Source organism: Aulostomus chinensis, chromosome 2 (genome assembly GCF_037954235.1).
Source record: "Aulostomus chinensis isolate RoL2024-O1b breed Wild chromosome 2, RoL_Achi_v1.0, whole genome shotgun sequence".
In the NCBI taxonomy this organism is placed as follows: domain Eukaryota; kingdom Metazoa; phylum Chordata; class Actinopteri; order Syngnathiformes; family Aulostomidae; genus Aulostomus; species Aulostomus chinensis.
In genome coordinates, this window is record NC_141321.1 from 18718188 (window position 1) to 18735375 (window position 17188).

The 17188-nt window shown below is 41.6% G+C and overlaps 1 protein-coding gene and 1 long non-coding RNA gene across 7 annotated transcripts in view; one reads left to right on the forward strand and one right to left on the reverse strand.

The window, feature by feature from the left end:
• Positions 1 to 17188, reverse strand: part of LOC147269314 (uncharacterized) — a 328107-nt gene that overhangs the window by 84475 nt on the left and 226444 nt on the right. The window lies entirely within an intron of this gene.
• The window catches only part of sox6 (SRY-box transcription factor 6), a 138281-nt gene continuing 123990 nt past the window's right edge, over positions 2898 to 17188 (forward strand). For 5 of the 6 annotated variants that reach the window (XM_086182651.1, XM_086182683.1, XM_086182668.1 and 2 more), the window contains exon 1: positions 2898 to 3344. The gene's annotated coding sequence lies outside the window, so the exon portion shown is untranslated. Of the gene's footprint in view, positions 3345 to 10552; positions 10630 to 17188 lie in introns of all 6 variants that reach the window. The other variant, XM_086182659.1, reaches the window with a different exon arrangement.

The window sequence follows — 17188 nt, forward strand, 5'->3', positions numbered from 1 at the left end:
TTTTCTCTCTCCTAACACTCCGGTGCTCCGTAAGAATCACATTTACACCCTGGTTAAGGTTGGCAAAATACTAGAAACCATGTAAACACACACATTGCGTGAATATTATATAGAAGTAGTGTAAAAAATACCTCAATGAGATTCTTGATATTACATATAAAAAAAGAAATTGGATAGAATACAAACAGAAAAGAATCTACAAAAGAGAAATCCAGGACGGCAGAAGCTTGACTAATTGTTTTCAATATAATCCTGCACCTTCCATAAGAACAGCAACCACTCTGCTCCTGAGCATCAATCCGCTGAACACCTTGAGAAACTGCCACCGTGTAACCAAGGCAGCCCCTCCTCATCCTCACTCCCGGACTGAATGGCACTCCCTAATTAACCATGCAGAACAGGAGAAGAACACATGTTAATTTAATGTAACAAAAATGTTGGTTTTCATGCACTCTCCTTTTCAAATATTTATGGGCTAGACTTGATTTTCAAGATGCATCAAAGACTCATAAGATATGCAAATATATCTGCCGTACGCCCCAACAAGTTGGACTGTCTCATGCTATTCATGCAGGCTTCCTCGTGCACGACCATCGGAGCTGTAAACGAGGACGCCATTACAGTAACCTCTATAAAGCAGCAGCTTATGTTTAGAGATCTCTCTGGCACCTGGCACACACACACACACACACACACACACACACACACACACACACACACACACACACACACACACACACACACACACACACACACACACAGGTTTAGAAAAAATAACGTTTCAGGACAAATATATGTTCATTAACAGCACACAAATAACATCTACACCTAACGTGCACTTTGTACAAAAATGTAGCATAGTTCACCATCCAAAAATAAATAAGTAATCCAAGGTAGTAAGTCAAAAGATGTCTGTCTTTCCAGCAACGTCCAAAAGGTGGCGTGTGAGGCACGTGAAACACAGATGTCAGTCCGGTCGGTGGGAGAGAGGAAAAAAAGTCCGCTCTGATACACACACACACTCACACTCACACTCACACAAACACACTCACACACAGAGAGCAAATGTCACAGTTAAATCATCATATATTTAGATTGTTGCAGTATTTTTCATGATTGTATCTGAGTATGCGGCGTTTATGATGACGAAGTAGATGACGTGTGCGATAACCCCGCTGAACCTCACGAGGAGCTCAACTTCCAAGTGTCCCCACAACTACAGGACCAAGTTCATTCTGGAGGAGGTATGTCTTTTTCTTTTTAATTTTCTCTTTCTTTCTTTCTTTCTTTTTCTCTCTCTTTCTTTCTTTCTTTCTTTCTCTCTCTCTCTCTTTCTTTCTTTCTTTCTGTTTGAGTTTGTAGAGTTTGCATCCGTCACCCAGAGTTTGCATCCGAGGCAGATGCTCCCTGATGGAGTTGCGGTGCCTTCCACTTCACCTTGAACAAAAAAGAAGGAGCAAAGTGAGGCTCGCACGTTCTGAGGAAGACTTGTATGACCGATAACCAATTCTCTCTCCCTCCCTCCCTCTCTCTATCTATCTGCCCTCACCCCCTCCGTCTCCCTCTCTCTCTCTCCGCTTCTCCTCCCTCTTTCAGCTCTGACTCTGCAGTTAACAATCAGAATTTCCTCCTGCTGTCTCCTCTATTTGTGAGTATCTTTGAATTCACATTATATGATGACTTATGGCACGTGCATGCTGATGATGGGACCGCTGGGTGAGGACGACGTCCCTCAGTGTTGCTGCTCATTCTGAGAAGTTTCTGTACATTTGTTCTTTTTTGGGTTTTTTTTCCCTCCTTAATATTACCGGCTCTCCGTTATGTGTGTGTGTGTATGTGCGTGTGTGCGTGTATGTGAGTGTGAGAGAGTGTGTGTGGGCCTCTTGCAAGCACAGCTGATGATTTAAAACACTCGCTGCTTCACTACAAATGAGAGTCTCTAGTAAAGCTTCTGTGGACAGAGACATGACTTTTACAGGATGTTTAGAGAAAATTAATATATTCACATCGATCAAACACGCGACTAACTGAAGGAGTCTTCATGTGAGGGTGTAGCGTATTGATCATTGGGTAACAGCATCTGTATTCATAGAGAAATTTATTGACTTTTTTAAAAAAAATCAGTTTATGACTGTTTAACAATTTGAAGCGAGTAAAATAATGTTAAATACAGTACATTTTTGTCGCCCATTTAATCTAGTTTTGCTCCGAAACATAAATCAAAATTGCACGACTTATAAAATTGTCTAATTTATTTTTGACACGTTCTTTAAAAGCTATAATTCAATTATCTAATAATAAAAAGAGTGCGAGGAGATTAATGTTAGACGCGTATATATTGACGTGGCTTTTATAGCGTCATCTGTCAAAATAATGGTCTCGAAATCCAGAAAAGCTGTGGTGCGTAACGTGACACAGTTTATAAAACTGGAACCTTTTTGAGGAGAATCTGAAAATCTCTGCAAATGAAAATCCTTATTTTCTAAATAAAAAGAAAAAGAGAGAGGAGGTTTTGGTTTACTGATGTGTGGCTCTCAGAGTCCCTCACCTGCTCTCATTGTCCCGTATCAGCTCGAAGGAGTTTGCATCCCTGTCACTCAGAGGTGGAGAGCTCACTACGCCATGTTTCTTCTTTTTGGTCACTAAAGGGAAAGTGGAGCATCTTGACGAGGGAAAACTCACTCTAACGTGATGTTCATTTTACTAAACTTATTTAAGGACTAAACTGTGGTCAGTAACACCAGTCCTCCTTGTCTCTAATTTTATTTCATTACAAATCTCTCTCTCTCTCTCTCTCTCTCTCTCTCTCTCTCTCTCTCTCTCTCATCTCTTGTCTGGGAGGAGGAGGAGGAGGCGGAGGAGGGGGGAGTCCTGCCTCTTTGCCTTCTTCAGATCAATGCCCTGGCCACTCACTTTCTGATGTTGCGCGACGGGAAATGCTTTGAATACCTGCGACATGGCTGCGCGCATTGATCGCCGAGATTGACAGCAGCTTTAACCATCGTCTCCTCTTGTCTGAGATAGTGAGGGAGAGAGAGAGAAAGTGAGAGAGAGAGAGAGAGAGAGTGAGAGAGAGAGAGGGAGGGAGAGGGAACAGATAGACGCTCAACAAAAGGTACTTGTAGTTTGTGGACAGCTGAACTTCACACACATACACACAAACAGAGAGAGAGAGAGAGAGAGAGAGAGAGAGAGAGAGAGAGAGAGAGAGAGAGAGCGCACGGGATCCCCTCATATGGCCCCGTGTGACTAGAGTTAAGTTTTCGCTCAGAAAGTCTAGTCGAGTGTAGTTTACGCACGGAAAAGGACGCACAATTGTCTCCTCTACGGCTGAGATCATCAAGGTAAACACCATGTCTGCTCTACTTCTCAACTCCGCTCTCCTCATATGTCCACCTTGTGTTTTTCTGGCTGATGACTTAGAACTCCAGCGTGCTGTCAGAGTCGGAGTGCAGCTCCCGACACCGCGCGCCTTCAAGCTTCCAAATAAACCTGAGAAAGTGGATAAAAAAACCCCCAAAAACACGTAGGAGGTTTCAGCGGGTCCACGGTGCTCCGCGAGGGGGACCACTGAACTTTAACGGTTGGTGACTGTTTGATGCGTCGCTTTCAAAACGAGCGAAGTGCACGCGAGACACGAGGAGCGCGTTACGTCCTGTCTCGGAGGCGCTCGAGCTCCAGACCAAACCCGGTAAATAAGCGTTAAATTCTTTATCTAACAGGATCATAAGTGAGCCGTGACATAACTTGAGCAGATGTTTTCGCCTTTTGAAAATGTTTAATGTGTGTTTACAGCAAGCGGGACGCGCTGGAGTGCGACGTATTTGACCGAGATCTCGTTCCTCTAAGCTTCTTAAATAAGATGAGACTTTGCTTACTTCATAGCTACTAAATATCTGGACATTGTCAGCGTCTCTCGTGTCCCGTTAATGTCTCCTGGCTGTTTCACTTCTGTCCACAAAGCGGTACCATTCATTGACAATGACGTGACCCTGCTCGGCTTCCTGTCTGTCTGAGGCGGGCAAGTTTATCATGTCTCATTATATCTTTATACTTATCGACTCTTTTGACGCTAAATAGACTCCCCACCCGCAAAGTTGTCTCCATTTTTTTATTGTGGGATTTTTTTTTCTTTTTAAAGACAGACACGCATCGCTCCAGGACCCCGTTCAGCCTGAGAATCTGCTCTTCCTTAACTTTCACCAGAGGTCGAGGGAATTGACCTCTCAAGAATGCATAAGTCATAAATTAAATTCAACAATCGCAAGGCTTGTCTATTTAGAGAAGATGGACTTACACAAGCAGTTTTACATTTAAAAGCTTCAAAGCTGTCGGACTGCAGGCTGAACTTTAGTGAAAAGTCTTCAATAATTGTTTATTTGTCTTTTATCTGCCTTTGACAATTCAGAAAATTAATCATAACCAAGGAATAAACATTTCTGGATATTTCTTAACGACTAGAAATTAATTAGCATATTTTTCAGTGTTAAAATCAGTGAAAAACGTTTGATATTGATATGTCGAAGAAAAATGATTTCGGGTTCATGTTAAAAGGAAGAACATGAAATTAGATATCATTGCTTAAGAATGAATTTTGGACCGTGTCGGTCGGTGACGGCGTCTCTTATTTCTCCGAAATAAAATGCTCACCAGCTCCTGTCTGAGCCTGCTGCGGGAGTTCTGATAATATTATTTTAAAGACTCATTTCGTAGGAACTTTTTTCCTTTTTGACTGAAACTGAAGTGAACCGTTGAGCCTTTTATATTTATTAACCATTGAGCAGAAGAGCACACCTGTAGCTAATTAATTAACTGATTCTACCGCCTCGAAGCAGACGTTCGGTTCTTTCCTTCTTTTTTTTTCTTCTTAAAAGACAAATAGTTCCTCTGCATTCGCAGTTAAGTTTATTTGCTACTTTTCTTCTGCTGGATCTGAGTCCGCAGGTTGCCTCATAAGGTGGGTGGTGGGGTTGGGGTTGAGGTGGGGGGCGGGGGTCCTGGACACCGAATGCAAGGGGGTCCTGGACACCGAATGCAAGTGTAAATGGCACATGTATTATTAGACTGCCCATTCAGCACATTGTCCGGACTGCTATACAGGGACACTCGGCTCTGTCTCTGTACAAGAGTTGGTCTGTGGCGGCTGGTGCAGCTCAGCGTGTCGCTCAGCCCGAGGAGCGCAAAGAGGGAGGAAGGAGTGAAAAAGCGGCGTTGGAGCTCTTTGATGCCACAGCCGCACTCAGCTCTTATTTTACACAGCTCATATTTTTGCATAAGGGACTATCTTGTTCACTGCAGCATTTAATTTTAAATTCCGCTTTGCAAACAACTTCAGCACTGGAAGAATTTGAAATGTAAATATATATATATATATATATATACATATATACAGGCCTATATATTTTTTTTAGCAAATAATATCAACCATTTTATCAATATTGCCTGCCTGTGCGCCCCCCCCCCCTTTTTTTGAGGGGGGGGATAAATGAAAAGATAAATTAGACAGTAAATACAATTAATTTGTGTGTGCGCTGTGGTTAAGTGAAATGCGGGGTAATTATAACACATTTGTCATATTTTCACACTTGCACATTTACTGTATTTTCAAGGGTAATCTCATCATCTGCCAGCCAGCGGATCTCGAGGTGACATGAGCTTTTTGCCAGACAGGCAGCACTCGTGCTCAGCGTAAGATATAGATCCGCTGATGTTCCAGTAAGTTCAAAGATTTTAGGACTTTCATTTTGGCATGAAGGGAGAAGCCACCTGGCTCACTTGTCTAAACATATCCTGCACTCTGTCCAAGTCCAATGTCTCCCATGTTGCAAGAGCAACTTTGCAGCTGAGAATTTTTTCCCTCTCTCACATAATTTGCTATTATATCTATATTATTATTTTATTGAAAGGAAGAGAAATTATGTAAGCACTCAATCTGTGCCAGTGACTACTCCTAATCATCATCTACAGGTAGGATTTATTTAAACTGAGCTGCCAGCAATTAGTGACATCAAAGAAAAAGCAGGAGGAAGAGGGAGGGAAAGAGAGTAAGAGGGTGAGGAAGGAGTGAAAGGGGAAAGGGGTGCATTATATTAAATTGTTTGCACATCTTTCTGTATCTTTCTCTGTGTACGCTTTTGGTTATTGAACGTAACACAGAAGGCGAATCAGGTCATTTTTGGAGTTGTTTAATGTCTGGGAATTCTATTATAACTGTGACTCAACTCAAAAGGAAAGAACACCAAAGTGCCTGCATCAGTTCTGAGCTTGCAGACCTTTATTATTCACTGTAATGTGTTATTCCATTTTGCAGCTAAAAAAAAATATAAATATGTATATCAGCTGGTAATCCACACTGTAATGCAAGTGAAAGAGCTGCTTTTCTGTAGGTTCCATTTTATGGCCTTGCTCTTGCAGTTTTAGCCGAGTGCATCGCCCTGCCAAACAGAATTCTTTAATGATATTTCAGCTAATTGCAACTCCTGATGGGCTGATTTCACAGTAGCATACGGAGAAAACGCTCTAATAATGACATGATGCTTCAGTGTAGATTACAGCGATGTGTTGTTGACTGCAGACAACTGGTGATGTTGATAGATTGAGTCCCCTGTGCTGATATTATGATATTGAATTTGAGATTATTTTTTGATATTACCAAGTTGATAATTGTGTGTATAAAGGCTGCTCTTTATTTTGTTCTGAAAAATTTAAAGAAAAGCTCTGTCGCTCTGGACCAGATGTGTTTTCAACCGCATAACTGAGAGCTTCCACTTTGCGTTGTCTCCCTGTATATACAGCGGTTTGCAGAGAAACAGATATTTTGTTCCAAGTGACAGGACGCTGCTCGGATGCGGGAAGGGAAAGTACAGCCATATTAGTGAGTGTGTGTGTGTGTGTGTGTGTGTGTGTGTGTGTGTGTGTGTGTGTGCGTGCACGCATGTATGTGGGGGGGGGGGGGTCTCCCTCTCTTTGTGGCAGTAGAAGGAGCGTCTGAGACCTGATGATAAACAAGATGAGAGGAGGTAAACAACAGCAGGCCTGGTAAAGGTAGAGGGGGGGGGCAGCAGAAGGGTGGAGGGTGGCAGGAGATAATAAATGTGGCAGCACATGTTGTGACATCTGTCTTTCTAAGTGTTATCTAATTTACAGTGGAATATTTCAACAATGATCAAAACTGATGGGAAGCCGTTTGTCTCCTCGAACCAGAAGTTTCTGACGACTTCCAGCAGTCGTTTCTGTCACGATGCATTCGCAGGACATTGTGATAAGTTGTTGCACAGCATGCCTGCAGTGACAGACAAGTCTGATTCCTGCTAGAATGTTTTTTGGTTCTTTTTGATGATAGTGTGCGTTGTGGCTTGAAGAAAGTCAGTGCGGCTCAGTGGCCTTCTGTTTGAATCAAGTAGATTTGTGGTCATACAGGAAGAAAACTGTGTCTCTTCCAAGTCTGCACCATTATTACTTCTGATACAAGAGGAACACTGGCGCAATAGTGAGCAGACAGGCGAGATACAGATAGGTGTGTGATAACACAGCAGCTGCTCAAAAAAAAAAAAAACAACCTTAGCAATTCATCCAGGCTTTACTTAAACTGCCACAAACTTCTAATATCACAAATTAAACTCGAGGGTGTATTTTGTTTTGTTTTGGTCTTTCTATCCAGAAGCAAGTAGCACCTATGTGTTCCAACACTTAACTGAGAATCAACAATAGTAGGGGTGGATTTATTCGACTCTTTTAGAGCTCTGTGTCCCCTCTGGCTGCTGTAAGTGAACAGTGTTGCTGACATTAAAGGATTACAGATGAAAAAAATGTAAATATGTGTATCTTCACAGGAACGCTATAATTGCACAAGTAACTTAAGTGGCACATTTTGATCTGTATCATTCACTCTCCCACCAAATGTGTTTTTCTCAAAATAATTGGACATTTTCTTGTGGTTCGTAGCGCAGTTGTGCATAATTAACTTCGACTTCAAAATGCAACAGTCTAGGCTATGGTAAGTAGCCTCTGTTGATTTTTTGAAATCACACATTAATATGTAGAATTAATTGGAGGGGCCATGGTGGCGATGTGTTTCAGACACAGGTCTGGGACGGTAATCAGGTGCAGGAATTAGTCAGGCTCATTGTTTATTATGAATCAGATGAACATTTGTGGAGTGGCTGTGTGAGTACGGTCGCCTTTATTTTCATATTTCCATATCAAAGAAGCAAAAAATAATTAAAATGTGATGGATTTTAGAGTCCCTGCAAATGTACATGCACACACACGCGCGCGCGCGCACACACACACACACACACATTTGCGTTTCCATCACTTTGGAGGACTCACAGTCATTTCCTTCATCGTTAAAGCAAGTCCTCACCACTGTAATAAAGCTAAATATTTACATTTTGGAGAAGTAATTTTCGTCGGAAAAAAGGGAGATTAGGACTCACAATGTGAATGTGTAAACTGCTTTATGTCTCAACAACACGAATAATACATGTAACACACACACACACACACACACACACACACTGAGAACTGTCAGGTTGGGTGAAAAGAACGCAGCTGGTTCACGTCGTCCACGCTCTTTTTGCAGACATTTGCTTATGAAATCTAGTTCAAGAAAACAAGTTAGTTTTCTGTGGCAACCATTTTGTTAACGACACTTTTAAAGAGCATTTGAGAGCATTTGTGTAATTATTATCCCCCCCCCCCCCTTATTGCTCTCAGCAAATGCAGTCACACTAATCCACACACATACACACGCAGACATATATGTATATATTTATATAATGACCTTGTTGCAGAATGCTGGGATTATGACAAAAAGAAGCTGTGATCTTTTGCCCGGCTCAGAGGGATTTCTGTCCGGCTAGAATTGTGGAAGCTCTGAAGACCTGAGCTTGTGTCTTGTGAGTGAACAAGGGAAAAGAGATTAGTGTAATGTTGGCTTTTGCGCTGCTGCTCACACAAAAGCGTCCCAGCAACCCCTTTCCTTGTGATCCCGCCCCATTGTGTTGGGATCAGGCCTTCCAATAGGCGAGCCACCGCCTTGGCGTAAACGTTGAAGGACTCAACACTCAAATCCTTCACTTGAACCAGGCAGCTGCTACACTGGGAGTTTTCATGTAACCTTTAAACCTTCATGTAGTATTAAGAGCAGAAGCAGAACAATTATAACGTCAAGTACAAATTACATGTTAATTTCTTTCAGGAATCATTTCATCATGGGTGTTTGTATGAGCCACAAGGTAACATGTCCTCTAGTGCATTCATTTTGACCGTTTAGCCTTTTAAATTGTAAATATAATTGAATCCGCTTTGCAAAGTTGACATATTTTCGAGCTGTGGCTGCCAGGAGTATTTCACATATCCTTACACAAGTCTTCAGTGTGTGTGTGTGTGTGTGTGTGTGTGTGTGTGTGTGTGTGTGTGTGTGTGTGTGTGTGTGTATGAGCTGAGCAATTAGACATCATTCAGTACGTTGACAAACGGCCTGGTATCTGCCCTCTTGATCTGACATGAGATGTAAAATATGCTCCACGGTTGTGAATTGGCCAGGCGATCTGGCTTCTTTGCTGCACGTTACAACTTTGAGGATGTGTGGTGACGTTTTGTTGGCACATGATTGTTTGCATATCAGATATGGCAGTTCAATTCACATTTTGTGTGTTTGTATATTCTTTAAATTTAACTATGCACTCCCTCTTTTTTCTTCTAGGATTTTCATGCTTTTTTCTGAAGTGATGTGACAATGATTTCGTGTTACTTGGCATCTCCAGTTTGATTGACGTAAGGGATTTGTCCTAATTAAGCAGGTCGACATCATGTCATTGTAAAACTGACCCATGAGGTGGACATCTTCTCATTAAAATTTCCTCAATTTTTTTTAAAGACAGGCCTCACAAGAAACTCCTTCTTTGTTTTTGCTTTATGTAATGCTCTCCAGATATTGTGTGTTTGCCCTCTTGGATGGAAACAAATCCTGATCAACCACTTGCATCATGGAGCAGCTACTGTGACATATTAAACAGGCAAGGAAGTTTTGGAAAAGAGTCTAGAAATCGTATTACTGACAGTTTTTCCTGTGGAAAATGCTAATGGATGATGCCAAAAATAAATCAAAGTGACAAAGAGGGAGGGTGGTGGAATAGATGGAAAGGGTCTTGTGGTTAAAGTTCTGATGAAGTTAACCATAGCGTCTATTCTTGCCCACGTCTTTTGTTTCCTTTCTGAATAATTTATTTTTACACCGACTTGGATGTGTCACAAGGCTTTGCGCTTAATGTGCATTATGAGAAAATGGCTTCAGCAGACGAGACCACAAGCTCTCTCTTGGTTTCTTTCTTTCTCTTGCTCTCTGTCTGTCTTTGTTATCCTCTTTCTCTCACTCAGCGAGTAAAGAGGGGTGGGTGGGTCGGGGGTTGGGGGTTAGGCACTGTTGCTGAAAAGATGGGCTGAGGGCAGATTTTCTATGACTAAAGACTCTTCACAAATAATAAAGTTTGTGTTCAGGTTGTGGTTCAAACTCACAAGAGTTTTTTTTTTTTTCTTTTCTTCCTAGACCTGCACACAGTGAATCTTTCATGAAGAAAATCATGATTTTCAAAGTGGTTGGATTGAAATACAGTTCTGGATGAGGTGAATACTTTGACTTATTAGGAGAGAATATATGTCATCGTAGTATAAAAGCAGCATCTGACTTTTCTTTCACGTGTTTTTGTATGACTCACTTTCCCTTCTTCCTTCACCAGTACATGCCGAATACAGGAGCAACATTATCTCTCATTGGGTCTACTTGCAGCATTGTATAATACTAACCACAGCAGAGAGGCTAATGTTGGAAAATACCAACTACCAGTCAGTCATCTGCTCATTCTTAAGGGTCAGTGAATTAACATGCATGATTGAGAAACAACTGTCGTAGGCAGTGGAACAAAAAATCCTGAAATCTCTGATGGGCTTAGCTGTACATTTCTAAGCTAAGTGTAGTTCTAGTGACGAAAACCCTCCCCGAACTGGAAGCATGAAGCCAAGAAAGTACCTTCTGCTATAATCACTTTCTTGAATGGGACTTAAAAAGAGAAATCTGCTGAAATGATAGAGAAAGCCTGTGGTTTGGCCCATGCAGTAAATTTCCCATGAGCCTCTTTGACAATCTGAGGGGATAGCCACTCTGGCACACGCCACCAGCCCGCATACAATACACACACAAGCACAAGCACAAGCACAAACACACACACACACACACACACACACACACACACACACACACACACACACGCACACACACGCACGAGTGCTGTTTTATGCCAGGCAGTACGGGTGTAGAAACCTCTGGGAGGAGGCTTGTCAGAGGGAGGGTGATTGACAGGAGGTGGGTGAGGATTAGACTTCTCCTGTATGAGGAACAGCAACACACGTCCTTTTTTCCACTGGACAAGATGGTCTGTAAAACCTCAGGAACCTTTTCTGAAGACAGTGGAATGACATTGTGCAACAAGGATTGAAAACCAAATTTTAAAAATAAAAAAGACTTTCAAAACACTCTGTTCTTTGGATTGAATTAATATTCATTCATTTAGCAACTGCATTTAAGGCACTCCAAGACTTGGAACATCAGCAGATGAGCAGACGTGCTTGCGCCTCATCGGAGTAGACGTTTGAAAGTTTATCTTGCTTACCGTGTTCTCTTTAACCTTGCAAACTGTTTTCTTGTTTCCTCAACGAGAACCATGATGTGCTTGCCATGACCTCAGTGTTTCCCTAACCAGGCGGTTTCAGTTGCCTAAACATTACCATAAAAACATAATCAGGCTCTGATTGCAAGGAGTGGCTATTAAAAGCAAAAATAAATGGAAGCAAAACTAGACTTTTTGTTGTTGCACTGCTCCAAAAAAAAAGTTTTCTTGACAATGAAAGAACAAATCCTACTGAATTACAAGTGTACGAGACTTCCAAAATAATCCTCTTCTCAAAGATCTTTTATAAAAAGTAAAAAAAAATAATTGTGAATTTCTTGCAGAGTAAATACAAAACCCTGGATGTGCCCTTAGATCAGGGTCTGTACTAAAAAAGATGGGGTTCCTACTTGGGCCGTGATGCATTTCATTCAAATCTGTTTAATAGTTTTTGTTTAATTCGACAGACAAACAAACCAACAGACATGGTTGAAAGAACAAAACTGTCTTAGATAAAGATAGAATTATTTTAAAGATAATGAAAGAATAAAAAAATGGTATCTGGCAGCCAAAATGTTTTTCCCAATGTGGTACCAATTGTAAATGAGATGTGTATGAATGTAGTCAATGGGAGATGGGGTTGACTTGGCCAGCACATTCAGATGCTTGCATGCACACATGGACGTGCAGCAGGGCTATGGTTGTGGTTTTGTGTCAGCAAGGAGAAAAGCTTTATGTCGTTGGTTAGGGGTGGGACTGAGGATAGACTGAGGAGGTACAATGTTCCTCCTCATCCTCAGAAAGGCTAAATTTATTGGTTACCATCTGCAGGGTGGAGGAGTTTGGGTTGTGGCCAGGCCAAAGAAAGGCTTCTAATTAAACAGTCATCATTATCAACTTGTGGCCAGTGATCATCGTCCCCAACACTGGTTCTCCAAGATGAACATGAAATCATTGAGGCTTTCCTTGAAGCCAGCGATGGACTGAATTAGAAAGGAAGAAACAGAGGGAAAACGTGCTTGGAAGAATGTTTTTTTTTCGTCCCTGTCTTGCCACAACAGGCAGCATGTGTCCTTGCACCACATCCACTCAGGTTTAAACAATTACCCGACATCATAGAAACCAGTCAAGGCTCAGTGCCGGGCTGACCGTGCTGCTTTTGACTTCAGGCCACAGTTTCAGACACGGCCAAGTGTCACATGTAAGCAGAGCTTTCGATAATTTCAATTAGTGTAAGAGGGTGTGCCTGCAGTATCTGTATCACTGCTCCTGGAGGAGCTTTCCTTTGAGCTTGACAGCCGCTTAATGTATTATTTCATGGTTTGATGTGTGAGTGACACAGAGGCGCTCCAAGAGGATGGAAAAATGGTTTATTAGGACCTAATTAGAGCTCTGTGATTAAAGGGGAAGTGACTGTGATTAGGAGACCTGCAGAAGATTTGGAAAGGGATGAATATTAAGAGGAGGCTACATGCTAGCCTGTGTGTGGGTTGTTTTTTGTTGTTGTTGTTTGCACACGTCTTTGCAGGGCTGTGCTGCACCAGAGTTGCTGCGAGGCCATTGTCTCTACAGCTGTAGAACTGAAGCGATTAGGCAACAAATATGCAAGTTGAACATGTTTTTGTGTGTGTGTGCATTCGCTTCATGAAGGAATGTAGAAGTTTGATGAGCAGCACTCGTAATGTTGTGGAGCCAATTGGATGTGAAACCATGAGGAATGCGCAGCAAAGCTGGGCCTAATTCTGGAAGCTCCAGCCAGTTCAGCTTAAGTTTAATCAAAGAGATAAGTGGTCTTATTATTATTAGTCTCGGACAATGAGAAGATTAGAAGCTGATTTTCTTTCTCTTTCACCCTACATTCAGATATGTGATCGCCAGTGCCATTTGAAATCATTTATGGGAGTGTTCTGAGGGCAGGATATTGTCAGCAGACCCTTGCGATTTTACAATTTCACAACTGACTTCCTCCTTAAAATGACACTGGCTTACCTGCCTATTACTCCCTTTGATTTCTACAGTACATGCTTCTGCGCTCGGAGAGGTATTCATAATAAGCTTAAACTCCACTGGCTTCATTGCTAAAGGGTGCTTATCTCTCCGCTATTCAAAAGAAAGAAGGCTAATATTTTTTCCAATTTCAACATTTTACTGTTCGGCTTCAGCCTGCCCAAAACCATGCTGTGGAGAACAGGCGCACGCACGCACACATGTACGCGCGCGCGCGCACACACACACACACACACACACACACACACACACACACACACACACACACACACACACACACACACACACACACACTCACAGTCCATGGCTGCTCTGTAAAAATATTAGTTTTACCATTTAAAATCTAAAAAGGCACAGCTGTGTTTTTTTTTAGCTGTATGAAAGTCACATATTTCAGCACATTTTTATGTCAGATTCCTTAAGGTTGTATGAATTACTCTGCTAGTCTGATTTAAAACTTATTCAATTGAGATCAAAGTCTGTCGAGAGAAAAGGAATCCTGAAACGTGTTTTACTTTTATTACTTAGATCATTTGTTCCTTGCAGCACTTACTGCATGTTTGGGCATACAAGTTAATCTATTTACATTTTCATTTTGTCCCAGTGGAACATTTAAGACCTAGTCTGCTTCAGAATGTACACTCATAATGTAACGTAAGATTACACTTGAAAACTAGTTTGCGGTGAGCAATAGAGGCCGTGGAGGGCCCACGGTCTTTTGCTTGGAGCAACGTCAGTTTTTCTTGTAGAATAATGAGAAGCATGTGTTGAACAAGTGAAATAAACAGAGTGATCTTTCATGTGACCCACCTGTCATGCTTTCAGCACAGTTAACACCAACCTCATGTTACTGTTGTTGGTCAGCCACTTAAGAGGACTCTTGATGTCCTCTGTTGCACTTTCTTCAGCTCTATTCTTTTATTTTAGGTGCTTAGCGATCACATACTGCAACAGAAGATCTAACCCTCTTCAGTACAACCAGAATTTAAACAATCTGCAGGTGCAAAGAGTTTGTTTGAACTACATCTTTGTCTAGCAGTTAAACTTGTGCAGTACATTTGTAGCGAGTCGAAGGGCTCCCCAGTGCTCTGCCTGTAGCCTCACCCTGCTGAGTTTCTCAGTTTTACCATTTCTTGTGCCATGCTGTAATAGGCTCCCAGGACATGATGGGAGTATAATAACTGCTTGGCAATGTTTTTCTTACCCCCCTCATTCTCCACTAAATGCAAAATGTGCCCTGAAATATGGGCTATATGGTGCGGCTTGTGATGTCACTTGTTATTGCTGGACATGTGGACCAGTAAATTTTGGATTATTTTCCACAATCTGCTGTGCAGAGTGCATTATGTCACAAAGGCCACATTGTAGTTAGCTGGGTGTAGAGCAGTCTTGTCTCTCTCTTTCCCTTGTTCTGTGCATTACTCGGCCACCGACTGTGCTTGCAGTCCAGACCGAAGCCTACATTTTATGTCCTTTTCCTTGTTTTGCAATCAGTGGACTATGGGCCGATGGGATACCTTACATAATGGTGGAAAAAATCATGTATTACTCGAGTGTGTGAAATACAAGGCAAGGATGTGATTTTGCATTCTGTGTAATTTGTCAAAATCTATAACTGCAGTGTGTGTGTGTGTGTGTGTGTGTGTGTGTGTGTGTGTGTAAAAACACATAAACATACATACATATATGTTTATATATACATTATTTAAAGAGGAATTCATTTGCATGATACAGCAGGATTAAGGCTGGTGTTCACACATTTATAGTGATTCAGAAGATTCGTATTCACTTTATTTTAAATAAATAATGAAGTGATTTATGTGTTTCTGTTCTTTTGCTGTTGTCATTTCTTCGATGTGGACTCCATCACTGTTTTTGTCCAATACAGTCTAGAATGGCAGATTGTCCAATAGGGAGCCTCCTGTTTTCCACTAATTAGATTTCCCACTAACATATGCTGGCAGGAACCTCTTACCTTGTTTGACTTATTTATTGCCTGACTGTGGAGGTAATTTGACCTTTCATTTCAAAGGCTCTTTTTTAATCCAGAAAAGGAGTGTTAAACTCAATTATACCAGTGATCAGTGGCTCAAACACTACATTTGTTTTCTCTGAAGGGACAAGCCAAGCTCTCAGCTCCTCGTCCTTTACTCCTGGCCCTTCCACCCCTAGAGGGCAACAAGGGGGGAGAGGTAAATTAGGAGAGGGATCGAGAGATGTGGATGCTGGTCAGGGGAGCAGGGGGGGTAAGAGTGAGATGAGAAAGGGAGACTGGGGAGAGGGAGAGAGAGAGAGAGAGAGAGAGAGAGAGAGAGAGAGGGAGAGGAAAGTGCCCTACAGTTCCTGCCATGTCACTGGAGATTTGTGTCCTCCTTTTAAATCATTTCCCTCTTTAGAAGATTAAGAAGGCAGAAATATTCTCAAACTGATCATTTTCCCTCCCCCTAAATGGACTCATTTGCATTTTCAAATGCTACTATTAATTGTGGGTTTCAAAAAAGACAAATGACCTCCACAACTGTAAATAAAAAGAAAAGAGGTTATAATGTTAATTGTTCACAGGGGCCAATGGAGCCAAAGCGAAGCATATGCCCCTATCACCATCAGATTTACACCCTGGCCTCAAACGCTACAGTAGCGCTGGCTTCTTTCTTTCATTTGTGTGACCCTTGAATCAGGTTGAAGAGTGCAATCATGTCAAGCGATCTCTTCCCTCTTAGTTCCACGTTTGTCATTTGGTTCCACCAGGAAGAGGCAGAAAAACTAGTTCATTCTTAGGAGTTCATGTCGCGGCAGGATGCAGAGGAACATGCAATGAAATGCCATGACCCTTTACCGTACAATCTCATGTTATATAGTGATTTTCCGACATGGAATGTTTACAGGCCACAAAGGTTTTCCACATGTCCTCAGTTGAAGTAGTCTGACTGTACCGTACCGATCCAGCAGATAAAACCATTATTTGTCAACTTACGCCTGTTTTTGCAATTCACAAACATTAATAAAAGTCATTGGTGGAAAACTGGCGAGCGTCAAATAGTTTGTCCCAGCTTCTTCTTGAAAAAGGAAAACTCTGAATAATTTGCGGACACCAGTGCCTTGTTGTAACCTGATCATTTATGGATCAGTTGTTTCCTTTCTGGTTTAATTCACCATGTGATTGATTTTCACTGCAGTACTGTTGGAAAATATCCACACTAAACTGTGCCTGAAATAGGGAATCATTTGAATACAGATGCTTGCAGCTTATAGGCCTTGTCACTGGAAACCACTCAGAGCCAGGAGACAATTGCAAGTTGATTATATTGCTTCTGATAGAAGTTGCAACTCCTTTGTACAAGGCAGAGATATTTGCATCTAAATGCTTTTTGTAGACATCTAAACAGCATAAAGACTGATTGTAAATGCCAGCTGTTGGGTTGTTACCCGGGAATAAAAAAAAAAAGAAAAAAGAATTTCAATAAGGAAAATTGAGATGGAAATGAGGAAATTATTTTTCGAACAGTGGAGCT